The 17434-nt window shown below is 54.4% G+C and overlaps 1 long non-coding RNA gene across 1 annotated transcript; it reads right to left on the bottom strand.

The window, feature by feature from the left end:
* Positions 1-559: 559 nt before the first annotated feature.
* LOC103581800 lies at positions 560-14064 on the bottom strand. Its single transcript, XR_549691.1, has 3 exons — positions 13952-14064; positions 5497-5637; positions 560-1003 (listed from the first exon to the last, which is right to left on the bottom strand). It is a non-coding gene; the product is annotated as an uncharacterized LOC103581800 (long non-coding RNA).
* Positions 14065-17434: the final 3370 nt, after the last annotated feature.

The raw sequence follows: 17434 nt of genomic DNA, 5'->3' as shown, positions 1-17434 counted from the left end.
AAGTTATAATAAGATCATGGTCTCAGTGAAAAAAGAACACTTAGGCTCAATCTCACCCTTTGGCATATTAATTCCCAGAACTACATTTTCTTCCAGATTCTACAAAATCAGGGCTACTGATCTCTTGGGAGGCATCAAAAATTTGGAAAGCTAAGCTTTAGCCAGTTGGCAAAGATAGCTTTCAATCAGCCATCCAAATTATTTTCAGAGGCCTGAGGCACCACTGATTCCAAAAGACAGAGTGCCAAGTCAATAGGACTATTGTATCCTCAGGTGACTTGGATGCACGCTGTTGGGAACATGGCAGTAGTAAATGATGTAACACAAGCATAGAATGTGTCCCCTCTAAAAAATAACAAAAATACATGAATTGTGTTATTATGGTAAGTAAGCAACGAGCCATTTTTGCGAAACAGTAATGCCATAGCTCTATAAATAATGCTTCTGAATTAACATAAAACATAAAATTGATAGAGGTTAAGGATATACTTTATGAGGAGCATACTGCATACTTCTGGAAAGAAATGTTTTGAAATAACCCTCTACCTTTTATAGTGCTTTCCAGCTTTCAAATCCGTCACATACGTTGTCATTTCATTGCCCACGTGCTCCTCCCCAGGGGCCTCGCTGGCCCCCTTCCCTGCACAATTCCTCTCTGCTGGATACAAAAACGTGCCAGGTGTCCACCTAGCCCATTGCAGGGGTAGTCTCCCGGAGCTGTGTACCTGTAAGGAAGTGAGCCAGAACGTAAGAGCACGCCCTGTCTGAGAGCAGCTCAGGATCTCTCTGCATAGCCTCTCTGGCTGCGAGGGTCACCCAGCAAGCCGCTGTGCATGGGGCTTCCCCTGCTCTGCAAGTGTGGAGATGTTCAAAGTCCAACAGCTGGGGCAGAGCTCCATGTGCAGACCCTGAGCAGTCCAGGTGAAGGAGGCACAGAGCTGCACTTGTGGGGCACCCAATCTCGAGACACAGGCCTGGGGCCACATCTCCAGCGTGATGAGCTCTGTGGGCAGAGAGTGGGACACGTGCTCAAAGGGGACCTTTGAGGATACAAGAAGTGTGGGCAGGGAAGGGACAGGAAGAAGTGACCTGGGAGAGGGAGCCCATGAACCCCGCACAGAGGAGGTAGGTGGGGAGGATTGGCACAGGTGGCCAAGAGGGGCCCAGAAAAGCAGGAGAACAGGAAACCAGGACAAGACAGAAAGTCCAGGCGGTGACAGGGTGCCCTGGGTGGCCAAGGGGTGCAGGCCTCTGGGTTTGGAGGAGCCGAGGCGCCCTCAGCTGCTCAGGCCTGGACTCCGCCCTCCATCCTGCAACCGTGGGAGCAGCACTGCTGTTAATGTCACTGCAGAATTTGACTGCACTTTAGTCAAAAAGAAACAAAGTCTTCTGGCTGGAGCAGTCGGGCTATTTTATGTTCATCTTTCTTTTTTTAACATAAATTTATGCAAACTCATAGCTGCTTCCTATGCCGCGACAGGACACAGCCCTCTCCCCACCAGGGTCCTCCTGGTGTGCGCGCCCACTCCCCGCAAGTGGCTTCCCTTGAGAGGCCTCCACAAGGGCGATGTGTCTACTGTTTCTGAAATCGGACTTTTCCAGAAGCACGGGCCTTTGGCCACCCTGTGAGTCTGCACCCCTCTGGAGGCCGTAGTGTTCTGAGTGCTGGAGGGCTCTGCCCCACCTGGCCATTTTGACACTGTCCCCCACACGCTTTGGGTAAAGTGCACATTCCTGGAAAATGGCCACGTGACCCTCCTTCCTTTCTAATTCCCCCTTGGGGTGAGTCTTCTGGTCAAGCAGAGAGACTCTGGCACAGACACCACACCCAACGCAGGTCCTCCGAGGCCTGGGTGGTGCTGCCCTGGCGTATCAGTTCTGGATGGAGAGAAACTTCCAGTTTCTGCCGTGTGGACTCCTCCCCCCCAGGCTGAGGACAGGTGGAAGCTGCTGTGAGCGCAACCGTGGGTCAGGCGGCTGCCGTCGCCGTGCACAGCTCAGACACGGTGGGCTGGGTTAGCCCCCGCTCTTTCTTCCTCCCCCTAGCTTTTAATTTTGCTTCTTCCTATCAACTGAAAGAAGTGGTTAAGAATCCACCCGTAAGCCAAAATGTAAAGGTAGGAATTTGCCAATTAAAGGAAAAAATTAGTTTTTTAAAAAATTGAAAAACCAGCAATATTATGCCTAGTTTGTATCATATACAGTAGGTTTATATAGGAAAACATTATAATTTGTAAAATTTATTTCACTTAAAGCAATAAAGATTATGCTTTAGAATGCAAATTACTTAAAAAATTTCAAATGATCCCTGAAACTGCGACTCCTCTTCAAGGCCAAATTCTGTTCTAGCAATTAATTCTGCAGAAATGAGCAGAGTTTCCAAAACGTGTGTACATTTGGTGTTTTTGTCAGTGATGCGTGTGACATTGGGACGCTGGAAGAGGCTAAGTGTGCAGCAGAGAGGGGCTGGCAGATGAATACCTGGCCAGGCTGGATGTCGGAGTGTGCTGGCCAGACTGCGGACAGGCCGTGGAGTCCAAAACACGTGCCAAATTAACACAATTTCCTCACATGTCCACGTGTGTGCATTTGGTCCTGCATGTAAATGTGCAGGTCTGCAGCCACATACACACAGGTACTAGAAAGAGACCTCGGAATGGGGCCGGGTGTCCTAGAGACTGGGCTGGGAGGGCAGAGTGAGGCATGTGGATTTCAACTTCATTTTATATTTACTGGCACTGACATTTTAAAAATGGATTCTATCATGAGAGCAGGCAGCCAGTCAGTCTTACATTGTCCTCTATATTGCTTTAAAAGCGGTGCCTTTTAATCCAACAGAAAATGGGCCAAATTCTGAGAAGACTGTCATTATAATAGTGAATCCCTTTTGGTGTCATAATTCTGTAAGGGTCTGTAGCAAGTCTGGAACATTCTTGTCTACCTCTCGTGCCTTGGCGTGGCTCTCCAGTGCCTCCTAGCCCAGGGCCCTGGGGGCTGTGAACACATGGCTGTGGCTGTCCTGTCCCTTGATTCTGATCCCTGGACAGAGTGACTGGGGGCAGCCCCTGGGATCTGCGCTTTTCCTGTAGCACAGTGCGATGTCATGATGTTGATTGGAGACGGAGCTGCCTGTGGCAGACTTGGCGGGCACCAAGTTCTGTTTCTTTCCACCCCAATCCCTCCTGCCTCCGTGACCTGTTTTCTCTCCCCCATGATTCGGGATCCTGGGCCTGCTCCTTCCTGCCAAGGCCAAAGTTTTCAGAGATGCTGCAGCCTGCACTGACCATCCTCACCTGCGCACCCACCCTCGTGTCTCCCATATGCTGTTGCGTCTTCCTGCCCCTCTGGCTCCATCACTTTCTTTCCCAACATTACCCACGACCTCTTTCTCAGCTCCTATCACCTGTCTGGTGAGGTCGGTGTGCTGTGTCCCCCAGGGTGTCTCCACATGTGGGAATGGAGGCATCTGCTCATGAAGTCCCAGCACAGCTACAACTAATCAGGTGCAAGGTCCGTGAGTGCCACACCCAGGAAGGCTGTTCTCAGTGGCGGGCTTAGTGGCTGGGGGGAGCCACTGGGGACCACCTGTCTGCCACCATTCACCCTGTAAATGATCTCAGGTTGTGTAAGAAGCTTTCTGCAAACACAAGGTATCCAGGGCTAATGGAGAATGAGGATCCCCATGGGCGTGCCAGACGTGTTTCTCACCATGCACAAGTCTGTGGATTCCTAAGAAGAAATTTTAACTGAGTTTGCTGGAAGATGTGTTCATGGTTCATGTTTTGATGACACTAGCAAAGTTGTCATTCAAAACAGCTTACTTTTAAAATAATAAATTATGTGAAACAATGAGCAGAAAAGCCCAGGTCAAAAGGTCCCCTTCCCCAGGTCCCTGGTGAAGCTCCTCAGAATCTCTTGATTCAGGGATGTGTCGTCAAAGGGATGCGCCTGGGGAAGGGAACCGCCCACGAGCTTTCCCCACATGCTTGACAGTCTCGTAAGGATTTACAGGAGAGACTACAGAGTGCGCTGGGTCCCAATGGATCCATGTCTGCCAGTGCCCCCCGTCAAGCCCAGTGGATGGTCACAACCAAGTTATCCACGAGATGCTCCTGACAGAAAGCTGCACGTGTGCGCATGAAGAGACAGACGGGGAGAGCTCGTGAGGCAGTGTTACATCAACCCAAAGCTGCAGATATTTAGATGCCAGTTAAGGAAGGGTGGACAAGTAGAGCAGGTGCATCTCAGAGCACGACACAGCACAACACAGCACGACACAACACAACACAGCGCAGTGCAGCACAACACAGCATGACGCAGCACAGCAAAGCACGACACAGCACAGTGCAGCACAACACAGCACGACACAGCACAGCACGGTGCAGCTCAGCAAAGCACGAAACAGCACAGTGCAGCGCAACACAGCACAGTGCAGCGCAACACAGCATGACACAGCACAGTGCAGCGCAACACAGCATGACACAGCACAGTGCAGCTCAACACACCTGACACAGCACAGTGCAGCGCAACACAGCACAGTGCAGCAAAACATAGCATGTCACAGTACAGTGCAGCACAGCACACATGACACAGCACAGTGCAGCAAAACATAGCATGTCACAGTACAGTGCAGCACAGCACACATGACACAGCACAGTGCAGTGCAGTACAACACAGCACACTGCAGCACAACACAGCACAGTGCTGCACAACACAGCACGACACAGCACAGCACGGTGCAGCACAACACAGCACAGTGCAGCGCAACACAGCATGACACAGCACAGTGCAGCTCAACACACATGACACAGCACAGTGCAGTGCAACACAGCACAGTGCAGCAAAACATAGCATGTCACAGTACAGTGCAGCACAGCACACATGACACAGCACAGTGCAGCACAACATAGCACACTGCAGCACAACACAGCATGGCAGCACAGTGCAGTGCAACACAGCATACTGTAGCACAACACAGCACAGTGCTGCACACCACAACATGACAGTACAGTGCAGTGCAGCACAACACGGCACGACACGGCACAGTGTAGCACAGCACAGAGCAGCACAGCAAGTGCAGCATGACACAGCACAGTACAGTACTACACAGCACAACAGCACAGTGCAGCACGATGCAACACGACATAGCACAGTACAGCATTACATAGTACAACACAGCACAGTGCTGTACGGTACAGTGTAACACAATATAGAACAGCACAACACAGCACGGCACATGCAATACAGCACAGCATGGGCCGTACAGGACGGGATGATACAATACGGTGCAGTACAGCACAGCACAGAACAGTGCCCTACAGTACCACACACAACACAACACAATGCAGGTCTCCCAGTACACGTGAGGCTCCCCACACAGTGTATATGATGCAGTACAGGTTATGTAATACAGAATTTATAAGATGATACCACCAAGGTCAAGTGTGTGGATCCCTGGACCATGGGGCAACGGGACAGCCCCGGGCTGAGACTGACCTCTGGGGAAAGGGCCAGGGAGGAGGGCCACCAGCAGCAGTAAACCACAGTCACACGCCTCGCCGTGCCCCATGGGGAGCTCTGGGCCAGGTCCTGCAGTTGCTGCCCATCAGCGGGGTGGGTCTGGAGCAGATGTTGAACCTGTTTGTAAAGTGGAAATTTGGTGAGGAATGGATGAGTTAGTTGATACGTTTCCATAAACACTAGGGAGCCTTGCAGGGTGGGTGCTGGGGCTCAGGAAGTCACTGCACCTGCCCCTGCACAGTGAATAGCGCCCGTGGCTTGCAGAGGCACCTGCACTGGGCGGTTCCGCCAGGACTGTGCCTTCCTCATTGCCAGGCCCGGGCCCAAGTGAGTGGCCCTTCCCCGAGGCAGCCGCCCCCAGGAACAGGAGGGCTGCGCCACTGGCTGTAAGGGCAGAAAGCCCCAGGATCGTGCTGCTGGTGCAGCAAGAAGTTACGTTTTCTTGTTTCTATCATTTTAATTTTCCAAGATCCAAGAGACCAACGTAATTGTAATTTGTGTTGTTTTGGCGACTTGGGCTTGCAGATTCCTAATTACACTATATGACGGTGGTTTGTGAAAGAACACTGTGCACAAGCTGCCCTGGGATGTCCATTCTCACTGACGTAAACAAAACTGAAAACAAACAAACAAACAACTTCACGGAGACTGCCCACAATTTACACATGTACCCTGTGACCGTACGGAATAACGGCCGCATGGCTGAGTGAGCGTCTATCATCTGGGGACCTCTGTCCTAAAGCTCTGCGGTGTCCCAGGGCCCTGTGGGGGGCACTGACTGCTGAGTGTGGGGCTGTTCTCTGAGAGTCGCAAGTCCACGGTGGAGGGGGAGGGGTGGGCTGTGGTTGTCCTGGGCACTATTAGCCAGGGAGGAGGGGTGGAAGCAGATGGCACCCCGCAGGCCAGGGGCAAGGACACGTGCCCCACGCTGCAACTCCCTGGCTTTCTGCAGACCCTTCTCCACATACCTGGGGGAAGCGGCCCTGTCCCCAGCGAGCTGACCACCACGAAGGCACCAGTTGTGGCTCGTGCAGGGTCATTATCAGGGCTGAGGACGCGGCTCCAGGGAACGGTCCCCATGGGTGGTGGCGGCCCCTCCCCAGGATGTGGTGGAAGCTCCTGGGGCATGGTGGAGGCAGAATCCCATACACAGACATGATATAGGTACGGTGCAAATGTAGACAGAGAGAGAGGGGAACCTGCTGGGTTCAATTTGGACAGATTTTATGGGGGGAAACAGGAGGCAGGGTCTGCATGGGGAATGAACAGAGGCAGCTGGACGTGCTGGGCGTGAAGACCTGGCAGAGCCCCCAGCAGTTGGCTGGCACCCCTCGCCCAGTAGGGGACACAGCTACTCCCAGGATCTTGTGGGCTCCTCTGGAAGCCCCTGAGCTAGAGATGGAAACAGATGAGTGTGAAGAGTCTGGACAGCAAAGGCAAAGTGTACGGTTTCTCTGCACTTCACTGGGGGATCATTGAGGCTTCAGGCAGGAGCCTGGGGTGACGAACAGCCATGCAGGCATGGCCAGGCCTCCTGGGCACCCATACCACAGGGAAGCAGGTCATCCTATCTAGTCACCAGGTGTCACTGAACTCTCAGTGCAACAATGTCAGGCAATGGTCACTCAAGGACAGTGATCTCTTCATGGCGAGGATGGAGCCAGCCCATGGGGTCACTGTGTGTGAACCATAGCCTGTACACCAGAAAAGAGGAGTTACTGGAGGAGGGGCAGATACCCAGGAGCCCTCACCTGCGATGCTGAGCCAGGAACCCTCATCTATGACACAGAGGAGATAGAAACCTTCACCTGTGATGCTGAGTTAGGAGCCCTCACCTGTGACACTGAGGAGCCAGGAGCCCTCACCTGCGAAGCTGAGTCAAGAGCCCTCACCTGTGACACTGACGAGCCAGGAGCCCTCACCTGCAATGCTGAGTCAGGAGCCCTCACCTGCGATGCTGAGTCAGGAGCCCTCACCTGTGACACTGAGGAGCCAGGAGCCCTCACCTGCGATGCTGAGTCAGGAGCCCTCACCTGTGACACTGAGGAGCCAGGAGCCCTCACCTGCGATACGGAGTCAGGAGCCTTCACTTGCAACGCTGAGTCAGGAGCCCTCACCTGCGACGCTGAGTCAGGAGCCCTCACCTGTGACACTGAGGAGCAAGGAGCCCTCACCTGTGACGCTAAGGAGCCAGAAGCTCTCACCTGTGATGCTGAGTCAGGATCCCTCACCTGCGATGCTGAGCCAGGAGCCCTCACCTGCGATGCTGAGGCAGGAGCCCTCACCTGCGATGCTGAGTCAGGAGGCCTCACCTGTGATGCTGAGTCAGGAACCCTCACCTGCGATGCTGAGTCAGGAACCCTCACCTGCGATGCTGAGTCAGGAACCCTCACCTGTGATGCTGAGTCAAGAGCCCTCACCTGTGAAACTGAGGAGCCAGGAGCCCTCACCTGCGATGCTGAGTTAGGAGCCCTCACCTGTGACACTGAGGAGCCAGGAGCCCTCACCTGCGATGCTGAGTTAGGAGCCCTCACCTGTGACACTGAGGAGCCAGGAGCCCTCACTTGCGATGCTGAGTCAGGAGCCCTCACCTGTGACACTGAGGAGCCAGGAGCCCTAAACTGTGACACTGAAGAGCCAGGAGCTCTCACCTGCGATGCTGGTCAGGAGCCCTCACCTGCGATGCTGAGCCAGGAGCCCTCATCTATGACACTGAGGAGATAGAAACCTTCACCTGCAATGCTGAGTTAGGAGCCCTCACCTGTGACACTGAGGAGCCAGGAGCTCTAACCTGCGATGCTGAGTCAGGAACCCTCACCTGCGATGCTGAGTCAGGAGCACTCTCCTGCGATGCTGAGTCAGGAGCCCTCACCTGCGACGCTGAGTCACGAGCCCTCACCTGTGACGATGAGTCAGGAGCCCTCACCTGTGATGCTGAGTTAGGAGCCCTCACCTGTGCCTCACCTACGACGCTGAGTCAGGAGCCCTCACCTGTGATGCTGAGGAGCAAAGAGCCCTCACCTGTGATGCTGAGGAGCAAAGAGCCCTCACCTGTGACGCTGAGGAGCCAGAAGCTCTCACCTGCGATGCTGAGCCAGGAGCCCACATCTATGACACTGAGGAGATAGAAACCTTCACCTGCGATGCTGAGTCAGGAGCCCTGACCTGTGATGTTGAGTCAGGAGCCCTCACCTGAGATGCTGAGGTAGGAGCCCTCACCTGTGCCTCACCTACGACGCTGAGTCAGGAGCCCTGACCTGTGATGTTGAGTCAGGAGCCCTCACCTGAGATGCTGAGGTAGGAGCCCTCACCTGTGCCTCACCTACGACGCTGAGTCAGGAGCCCTGACCTGTGATGTTGAGTCAGGAGCCCTCACCTGAGATGCTGAGGTAGGAGCCCTCACCTGTGCCTCACCTACGACGCTGAGTCAGGAGCCCTGACCTGTGATGTTGAGTCAGGAGCCCTCACCTGAGATGCTGAGGTAGGAGCCCTCACCTGTGCCTCACCTACGACGCTGAGTCAGGAGCCCTGACCTGTGATGTTGAGTCAGGAGCCCTCACCTGAGATGCTGAGGTAGGAGCCCTCACCTGTGCCTCACCTACGACGCTGAGTCAGGAGCCCTGACCTGTGATGTTGAGTCAGGAGCCCTCACCTGAGATGCTGAGGTAGGAGCCCTCACCTGTGCCTCACCTACGACGCTGAGTCAGGAGCCCTGACCTGTGATGTTGAGTCAGGAGCCCTCACCTGAGATGCTGAGGTAGGAGCCCTCACCTGTGCCTCACCTACGACGCTGAGTCAGGAGCCCTGACCTGTGATGTTGAGTCAGGAGCCCTCACCTGAGATGCTGAGGTAGGAGCCCTCACCTGTGCCTCACCTACGACGCTGAGTCAGGAGCCCTGACCTGTGATGTTGAGTCAGGAGCCCTCACCTGAGATGCTGAGGTAGGAGCCCTCACCTGTGCCTCACCTACGACGCTGAGTCAGGAGCCCTGACCTGTGATGTTGAGTCAGGAGCCCTCACCTGAGATGCTGAGGTAGGAGCCCTCACCTGTGCCTCACCTACGACGCTGAGTCAGGAGCCCTGACCTGTGATGTTGAGTCAGGAGCCCTCACCTGAGATGCTGAGGTAGGAGCCCTCACCTGTGCCTCACCTACGACGCTGAGTCAGGAGCCCTGACCTGTGATGTTGAGTCAGGAGCCCTCACCTGAGATGCTGAGGTAGGAGCCCTCACCTGTGCCTCACCTACGACGCTGAGTCAGGAGCCCTGACCTGTGATGTTGAGTCAGGAGCCCTCACCTGAGATGCTGAGGTAGGAGCCCTCACCTGTGCCTCACCTACGACGCTGAGTCAGGAGCCCTGACCTGTGATGTTGAGTCAGGAGCCCTCACCTGAGATGCTGAGGTAGGAGCCCTCACCTGTGCCTCACCTACGACGCTGAGTCAGGAGCCCTGACCTGTGATGTTGAGTCAGGAGCCCTCACCTGAGATGCTGAGGTAGGAGCCCTCACCTGTGCCTCACCTACGACGCTGAGTCAGGAGCCCTGACCTGTGATGTTGAGTCAGGAGCCCTCACCTGAGATGCTGAGGTAGGAGCCCTCACCTGTGCCTCACCTACGACGCTGAGTCAGGAGCCCTGACCTGTGATGTTGAGTCAGGAGCCCTCACCTGAGATGCTGAGGTAGGAGCCCTCACCTGTGCCTCACCTACGACGCTGAGTCAGGAGCCCTGACCTGTGATGTTGAGTCAGGAGCCCTCACCTGAGATGCTGAGGTAGGAGCCCTCACCTGTGCCTCACCTACGACGCTGAGTCAGGAGCCCTGACCTGTGATGTTGAGTCAGGAGCCCTCACCTGAGATGCTGAGGTAGGAGCCCTCACCTGTGACACTGAGGAGCCAGGAGCCCTCACCTGTGACACTGAGGAGCCAGAAGCCCTCACCTGCGATGCTGAGTCAGGAGCCCTCACCTGCGATGCTGAGTCTGGAGCCCTCACCTGCGTTGCTGAGCCAGGAGCCCTCATCTATGACACTGAGGAGATAGAAACCTTCACCTGCGATGCTGAGTCAGGAGCCCTCACATGCGATACTCCTATGACACTGATGAGATAGAAACCTTCACCTGCGATGCTGAGTCAGGAGCCCTCATCTATGACACTGATGAGATAGAAACCTTCACCTGCGATGCTGAGTCAGGAGCCCTCATCTATGACACTGATGAGATAGAAACCTTCACCTGCGATGCTGAGTTAGGAGCCCTCACCTGTGACACTGAGGAGCCAGGAGTTCTCACCTGCGATGCTGAGTCAGGATCCCTCACCTGCGATGCTGGGTCAGGAGCTCTCACCTGCGATGCTGGGTCAGGAGCCCTCACCTGCGATACTGAGCCAGGAGCTCTCACCTGCAATGCTGAGTCAGGACCCCTCACCTGCGATGCTGAGTCAGGAGCCCTCACCTGTGATACTGAGGAGCCAGGAGCTCTCACCTGCGATGCTGAGTCAGGAGCCCTCATCTATGACACTGATGAGATAGAAACCTTCACCTGCGATGCTGAGTTAGGAGCCCTCATCTGTGACACTGAGGAGCCAGGAGCCCTCACCTGTGACTCTGAGGAGCCAGGAGCTCTCACCTGCAACGCTGAGTCAGGAGCCCTCACCTGCGATGCTGAGCCAGGAGCCCTCATCTGCAATGCTGAGTCAGGACCCCTCACCTGCGATGCTGAGTCAGGAGCCCTCACCTGCGATACTGAGCCAGGAGCTCTCACCTGCAATGCTGAGTCAGGACCCCTCACCTGCGATGCTGAGTCAGGAGCCCTCACCTGCGATACTGAGCCAGGAGCTCTCACCTGCAATGCTGAGTCAGGACCCCTCACCTGCGATGCTGAGTCAGGAGCCCTCACCTGCGATACTGAGCCAGGAGCTCTCACCTGCAATGCTGAGTCAGGACCCCTCACCTGCGATGCTGAGTCAGGAGCCCTCACCTGCGATGCTGAGCCAGGAGCCCTCATCTATGACACTGAGGAGATAGAAACCTTCACCTGCGATGCTGAGTCAGGAGCCCTCACCTGCGATACTGAGCCAGGAGCCCTCACCTGCGATGCTGAGTCAGGAGCCCTCACCTGTGATGCTGAGCCAGGAGCCCTCACCTGCGATGCTGAGTCAGGAGCCCTCACCTGCGATGCTGAGTCAGGAGCCCTCACCTGCGATGCTGAGTCAGGAGCCCTCACCCGCGATGCTGAGTCAGGAACCCTCACCTGCGATGCTGAGTCAGAAACCCTCACCTGTGACACTGAGGAGCCAGAAGCTCTCAACTGCGATGCTGAGTCAGGAACCCTCACCTGCGATGCTGAGTCAGAAACCCTCACCTGTGACTCTGAGGAGCCATGAGTTCTCACCTGCGATGCTGAGTCAGAAACCCTCACCTGTGACTCTGAGGAGCCATGAGTTCTCACCTGCGATGCTGAGTCAGCAGCCCTCACCTGTAGCTGAGTCAGGAGCCCTCACCTCTTATGCTGAGTTAGGAGCCCTCACCTGTGCCTCACCTGCGATGCTGAGTCAGGAGCCCTCACCTGCGATGCTGAGTCAGGAGCCCTCACCTGTGACACTGAGGAGACAGGAACCCTCACCTGCGATGCTGACTGAGGAACCCTCACCCACATCACTGAGTGGTGCCTCTGGGCCAGGATGGCCATGCCCCCATCTGTGATTTGTAATGTGGCTATTTAACTGTGATTAGGTCAATCTGTGAAGCTTGAACAGTTTCTTTCTCTTTTTAAAGAAAACAAGGTGAAAATATCTGTCTTTTAGGTTTTTAATTTGTATTCACCTTTTAGAAAAAAATACTAGAATTTCATATAGTTTTTTAGCTTACAGAAAAGCCAGAAGAAAGGTAGCAGGAACTGATGTGTATCGCATATTTATATGCTGTGTGGGTGTGTTGGGTGGCCTGTGTGATCACATCTACACAGTAGAAGACATGTAACTTTTAAACAGAATTGGATATTGGTCTCAATATTTTTGGGTAAATGGACATGAGAACTTGAAGAAGTGCACGGTTCATTCCTTATTACCCGTCAGCATGCCCTCCTGGTGCTTGGGCCGGCCTCATGGCTCACTCAGGAGAGTGCAGTGCTGATGGCGCCAAGGCTGCGGGTTCGGATCCCGTATAGGGATGGCCAGTGCACTCACTAGCTGAGCGGGGTGCAGATGGCGCCGAGCCAAGGGTTGCGATCCCCTTACCGGTCAAAGAAAGATCCTGGTGCTTCAGGAGAACATACACAGCACTTTAAGTGCTAAAGTGGTTTTTCAGATACTAAATAAATCACCCAGGTCACCAGTGGAAACAGTATCTGTAATCACCATCCACCATTTCCTGGGAACCACAGGTTTGTCTCAGCAGCGCTGTTCATGACACAGGAAACAGGGGGACTGGCCGTGGACTTGTGAAGTGATTCCCTGAAGTTCTGTGACGGAACAGGGAAACTGGTCATCCCCTGCCCTGCAGCCTGCCAGGGACCGGGAAGGGAAGCTCGTGGCAAGATCGCTAGTGTCACTGGCTTTAATCAAGCTCTTTGCTGCCATTGTTCACAGATGGGGAGAAACGTGTGAAGGGGAAAGTTTCTCCCCAGAGACCGTTGTCCCAATTCCTGGCCTGCCCTTCGTGTTCTCATCACTGTGGGCATCCCTGGTGAGTCTCAAAGCCGCTCCCCTTTGCTGGTCTAAAGGCCAATCCTAACCTACTTAAATATGTTCCAGAACTGAAAGAAAACAGTAGATATACGGGGTGAAAAAAATGAGGATCTTAGCAGAGAAATGAAAAATTAAGGAAAGAAATAAAGAATCAAAGAGAAATTCTGGAATTTAAAAGTACAATATTTGAATTAAAAAATTCACTAGATGCTTTTAATAGCAGCTGGAGACAGCAGAAAAGAGGCCAGGGAACTTGAAGCCAATCAGCAGAAATTGTCCAAACTCAGTAAAAGAGGAAAGCACAGGTAAAAATAGAATGAACAGAGCCTGTCGGACCACGATAAGCTGTGTAACATACAGAATTGCAAACACAGGAGGACAGAGGAGAGACAATGGAGCAGGAAAAAAACCCAAAATAGGACCAAAATTTCCCTCAGTTGGTGAAAAACATCAAGCCACAGAAGCAAGAAGCTCGGAAAGCTGCAGGAAGACAATGAACAGGCACACGACAGACCCCGTGCGGAAAACCGAAGGTGAAAAAGTCCTTAAAGCAGCCAAGGAAAAGATTCCAAACCAGGGCTTCAGCGGTGCTGGTGATGCGCGGGACACAAAGCGTCGAGTCCACGAAGCAGCAAAGGAGGAAACGTGAGCACAGAAGGCGGCAACGTGACCACGGTCTTCACCACGGCGGAGCCTCGCAGACACTCACGGATAAACAGGTACAAGGAGAACCTGGAACCCGCTCACTCACCTCGCGAGGACACTGCAGAACGCTCTTCAGGCTGACGGGCGATGACCAGGACGAAACAGCAGGCCAGCGACGCCCACCACGACAGAATGACGGCGTGTGCACATTAGTCCTCCACCGTCTGTAATAATTAAGAGTGAGTGTTGTAATCATTAGAACAACTACTAACCAACAGAAAAACTGATGAAGAGCCCTGAAAAAATATTTCACTCTTAAAAGAAGCAGAATAGGAGGAAAAAACAAAAAACAGGAGCATTTGAAAACCAACAGGAAGATGGAAGATGTGAAATCAGCCATACCAAAGATATAATAAAACGTAAATCACCCAAAGGCTTCAATTATTAGCAATAACTTTCAGACTGGGGAGCAGATCTCACTACAAAAATCCACTTACACGAAGACACAGGAGGTCAAAAGACAAAGAATGGGGGAGAATATTCCATGTGCTACGCACTGAATGTCTGCGTCCCCACAATTTCTATGTTGAGCACCTAATTTCCAAGGTGATGGTATTAGGAGGTGATTAGGTCGTGAGGGTGGAGCTATTATGAACACAATTAGTGCCCTGCAGTAAAGGAACAAGGACAGAGGCTGTCCCTCCCTGCTGTGTAAAGACACAGAGAGAAGAGAAGCTGCCCCTCTGCAAACCAGGGAGCAGGTCTTCCTGCAGCGGCTTAGGTCCTTCACTCACCCGGGGGGTTGCCTCACTGTTGGGCCAATGCCCTGGCCGGGAGCCATTCAATAAAGTGCCATTCTGAGTAGGAGGAAGAGGAGAGGGACGTGGTGAAGAGGCAGCCCCTCCCTGGCTCTGCGGTTCCCTGCTCAAGACAGCTGACCCAGCTAAGGCCGCTCCCACCTCTCCAAGAGCTCCCAGACCTCTGCTTCTACACTTGGCTCCCTATGTGTCTGTACCTACGAATCTTTAACCCAGAACCAAACTGGGATCTCAATAAAGGAAAAAAATTTCTATCCAGCAGAAGACAGGCTGTCTTACTTTTCTCCTGGAAAAATATACCCCAATCCATCTTCCCACAAGCAGTTTCTGCACCATGTGTGCCCTTAAAACGTGGCCCAGTCCTGTGCACAGCACTGAGACCCAGAGGCCATGAGAGTCTGCTAAAAACAGCTCTCAACATTCACTGCTCTGAACTAGGTGCCCAAGGCGACCTCACTGTGACCTTGGAACACCTCGACTCCCTTCCCGGGCCTCAGTTTCCCCACTTGTAAAAGGATGAGGGTGGACTAGATGCCATCTTATTCTCTACCCTCAAGTGAGACAAAATCAGAGAGAGCAACAAGCATCAAACTCTGGGGGCTCCTGCCACCCCGCACAGGCAGGGCCCTTCACTGGAGCCTAACGTGGGATTGGCGTTGTGCAGGCAACCTGGGGCCGGTGAATGCTGGGGCTAAATCCCGTGAAGAATGATAATCTGGTCCAGGCCCCAGGCCTGACCCTTTCGGGGGCCCTTTACACACACTTGGTCCCAGCGCCCACTGGAGGACAAGGGCACATTCTTCAAGCAGGACCAACCATGCAGGGCCCCAGGGAGTCCTGGGGTTGGGGGAGAGTCTCTTGCCCTGACACCCAGCAGGCAGGGCATGCCACCCCCCCGCCCCCCCCGCCATGGTCCCTCCCTCGGGTCTCCTTCCCAGGCCTTGACCCAGTCCACAAGGGTGGGTTGAGCAGGCACTAGACAGGCCTCTGACCTCTGGCTCCAGTCCAAAGGGAAAGTCCAAGGACCCAGGCTTGTGGCCTTCCTCCTGCCAGTTGCAGTGAAGGGCAGGTGGGCCACCTCCAGGTGCCCTTACCCAGGGGTCAGGTTAGTTCCTTGACCCTCCATCTCAGCCAGGGACCCCCACCCCACCAGCAAGCCCAGGGCTTCACACTTACAGACACCAGGACAGAAGCACCTCAGGGACATCTGGGGAACAGCTCAGCTTGGGAACCCGTAGGGCACCCCCAAACCTCCAGGACTTCACGCCCTAGCACTGCTGCCACCCCCAGGAACTCTCTAGGGCCGTCCTCACACTTCCAGCCCTGCCCCTGCCCAGAAGGCCCACCGGGTCGGGGGCTGCTCACCCCCAGGGCCCTCCCGCTCGTGGGCTTCGATCCCAGGGCCTTATGGTTGAGACCCTACGAACCGGTGGCCTCACCCCGCTCATCCCTTGACCCCCGCTCCCTGGTCCCCCCGACCCACAGCTCCTGGGTCCCAGGAAGGGCGGGAGCCTGGTGCATCTAACCCGGTTCTTTCAAAAAGTCACAAAGAAGGAGCTGTACGCTGAAGAGTAGTTAGTGTCGTCGTTTGTGTGAAGGTGAGAAAGACAAATAAAAAATTATAAAAAACGGGTGGAAATGGTAAACTTCATTTATTTATTTTTAAAAAGATGACCGGTAAGGGGATCTTAACCCTTGACTTGGTGTTGTCAGCACCACGCTCTCCAAGTGAGCAAACCGGCCATCCCTATATAGGATCCGAACCCGTGGCCTTGGTGTCGTCAGCACCACACTCTCCCAAGTGAGCAAACCGGCCATCCCTATATAGGATCCGAACCCGTGGCCTTGGTGTCGTCAGCACCACACTCTCCCAAGTGAGCAAACCGGCCATCCCTATATAGGATCCGAACCCGTGGCCTTGGTGTCCTCAGCACCACTCTCTCCCAAGTGAGCCACGGGCTGGCCCCTGTAAACTTTATGTTACTTAAATTTTAACAAAATTAAGAGAAAAAAATAATTAAGTCATGGGAGAGGGAGCTAATAAAACCTTACCAGACAGAAGAGCAGGGCGGGTCAGAGCCAGGGCGGGAAGGAGGCTGTGGGCAGCCGGGCTGGGCTCCCCCAACAGCTGGGCCGCATGCCCGCCATTCCCTGTGGCAGGCTCATCCTCTCGATGTTGGGGCTGCGGGCACGCCCGGGTGCTGGGCCAGGCTCGGGGGCAGCAGGATCGCCAAGGGCAGGCTCAGTTTTCCTTTTCCCTCTCCTTGCATGCCCAGGGCCTGCAGCCTGCCTGCTGATTTTTGTGTGTCTTATTAGGTCCCCGGGACTCCTGTGGCCCAGGTGAGCCTCTGGGGTGGGGTCCATCCCGCTCTGCAGAGGGACCTTTTCCCTGAACCTAGGCTGTGCTTGGGAGTCTCAGCCTGGCTGGGAGAGATCAGGCCACAGGGCCTTCCCTGGGTGTACCCCCTGCCCTTGAGCCCACCTGGACCCCTCCTGCACCCCGTGCCTCTCTGTTCTGTGAATTAGCCCAGTTCGTGGTGGGGGTGGGGGCTGAATTGTTCTCTCCCCTTGGCAACCCGGGACGTGTTTACCAGGGCGGACAGCTCCTAACTCAACAGGAGGGTTAGTCTGGTGATGGGGCACACTGACCCCGGAGAGGTGGGTGGGGATCCGTGCAGGGCAGAGCCACCTCATCCCCCTCGCAGGGCCCCGTTCAGCTGAGCTTTTGGCTGGAGGAACATGCTCCTTTCTCCTCATCCAGCCTGACTGTG

This window comes from Galeopterus variegatus, unplaced genomic scaffold (assembly GCF_000696425.1).
Source record: "Galeopterus variegatus unplaced genomic scaffold, G_variegatus-3.0.2 Scaffold13964, whole genome shotgun sequence".
In the NCBI taxonomy this organism is placed as follows: Eukaryota; Metazoa; Chordata; class Mammalia; order Dermoptera; family Cynocephalidae; genus Galeopterus; species Galeopterus variegatus.
The sequence above is the reverse complement of the archived record's forward strand: the minus strand, read 5'-3'. Positions and strand labels throughout refer to the sequence as shown.